At 33.3% G+C, this 2,291-nt stretch overlaps 1 protein-coding gene across 1 annotated transcript in view; it reads right to left on the bottom strand.

The window, feature by feature from the left end:
* Positions 1–2,291, bottom strand: part of LOC108749270 (cilia- and flagella-associated protein 58-like) — a 98,509-nt gene that overhangs the window by 94,989 nt on the left and 1,229 nt on the right. The gene's annotated exons all lie outside the window — the stretch shown is intronic.

Below are 2,291 nucleotides of genomic sequence, written 5' to 3'. Positions count from 1 at the left end.
TTAGTGAATAAAGAAGTTTCACACTTCATAGATATATTACTTGCGCGACGTCTTCTACGCTTGACTCCTACTGCCCGTATCTTTTCCAGTTCTTTGATAAATGGTGTCGTTTTTTGTTATTTATACAAACTTATCTTTTTAAAAGAAGGTAAAAAAGCGATAAGCACTCGTGTTTTTCGTGAAGAATCATTTGGGCCGGTTTCACCAACGCCAATTATTTAATTGATCGTGGAACTGACTAATTGTATTTGCTGTTTAATAGAATTGACCACTTATGGTTGACACTGATTCGGCTTAATCGAGTTGGTGAAACCGGCCCTTTGTATATAATACTAAGTATCAAACTCAATTAATAGTAATTTTAATAGTACTAATTTTTTTTCAAGAATATTTATATTGGAGATCTTCTTATTCCAACTTATTCCAACTTATTCTTCTTATTCCAGAACACAACATCAAAACAGAACATCAAATACTGTTTGACAAAACGACCACAATAGCCAACATTGCATCATACTTTCCAAGAAAGTATAAAGAAGTCATAGAGATACAAAAACATCTAACAATCTAAATAGAGATAATGACTAAAACATAAATAAAATATGGAAAACTATTTTCCCGGTTATTGAAGATCAATTTCTCCTACCTCTTCCCCCCCCCCCCTAACCAATAATTCTCTTCTTTCTCCTTATCATTACAACAAGTAGCATAATATAAAAGGAACGGCCCGAGGGAACAGCTCAATATCAGACTGCTCTTCACCCTAATGAAGTGGACTACAAGGTTCACGAAACGTTGGCATTCCAAGAATGGATCTAGACACGGAAGAAACCCATGAAACATATAATCTTTAGACGAGAAATAGATTCATTTTAATGCATGATAATGCACGTCCTCACCCAAAGCATTACGCGACAGTTTTTATAAGAGGACCATATTGCGGTTTTAAATTATTCTCCACTGAGTCCTGATCTCAATCCAATAGAGCATATTTGGGATATGATTGGTCGTCAATTACGACGGAATTTTCCGCAATTAGAAAATTTGGGACAGTTAATGGAAACGCTTCATCAAATTTGGCGTTCTATTTCATAGTTTGCAATATGGAGATGTATTGATATGAGACATTTGCAGGGCGGTTCAAAATAGAGGTGGCAATACCACATTTTAGTCACGCCTAGACTAACGAAAATGCATATGCACACACATGCACGCACTCACGCACGCACGCACAGGATATTCAAAATAAATGGGACTCTCTATGACCTCCAAAAGTACGCACTTTCAAAGAAAATAACTCAAATAGCAGGGGTCATGAAGGATTATCCTTTGCCTTGAATTTTATCTTAAATAATTGATTGAAGATTACATAAGGATCACTTCTAATTTCTTAAATGGAACTTCTATTTTTCATTAAATATTCTTCTAGCTAACCCTAAGAGCTTTTCAAAACACTATAATAAAATATTTTTTCATGACGTACATTTCTAGTTATAAAGCTTGAAAATTACAGTATTGGCATTAGCATTACGTAAGGTATCTGACTAAACGGTACCCGGTTTTATTTTTACATTAAAAATTCGTTTTTATATAAAAATAGAAGTAAGAGAAACAATGTCCGATGACCTTGATCTCAAATATTATTCAGGACATGATTCTGAACAACGTTCAAGATATTTTAACCGTCGGTCAGACACTTTGCTAATGCCGGCAGTACTGTAATCTTCAAACCTTATTTGAAATGTACTTCATGAAAAAATATTTGATTATTTGAAAAACTCTAGAGTAGCTACAAGAATATTTAATGAAAAATGTGGGTTCTATTTAGAAAATTAAAAGTGACCTTTATGTGACCTTCAAACAATTATTCAAGTTCAAGGTCACCAAAAATCTTTCATGACCCTTACAACCTTTATTCGGGTCATTTTTCTTGAAAGTGTGTATGGTATTGTTGGAAATCATAGGATGGTCCCATTCTTTCCGAATATCCTGCATTTTATATATATTTGTATATATAATGTTAAAAAGTCAGTAGCGCACGCCTGTCATATTCTAGTTATTGTTAGAGAACAGTTAACAATTATGAATGTTATATCAGTTGTAAGTGTAGCATTAAAATCAGTAATAATACACAAATTTATGTTTAGACCATTTATTATTAAATTATGCATATAATCTTTTTTCCAATTTCGATTTTCCGATATTTTTCGGCTGTAATGTTGATATCAATGTTTGTTATCCCATCTTTCCCTTGGCTAGAGGTTTTTGGCTTTTCATGCGAAGCGAGATCT

The sequence above is a fragment of the Trachymyrmex septentrionalis genome, unplaced genomic scaffold, assembly GCF_001594115.1.
Source record: "Trachymyrmex septentrionalis isolate Tsep2-gDNA-1 unplaced genomic scaffold, Tsep1.0 scaffold288, whole genome shotgun sequence".
In the NCBI taxonomy this organism is placed as follows: Eukaryota; Metazoa; Arthropoda; class Insecta; order Hymenoptera; family Formicidae; genus Trachymyrmex; species Trachymyrmex septentrionalis.
This window is presented reverse-complemented; position numbering and strand designations above follow the sequence as displayed.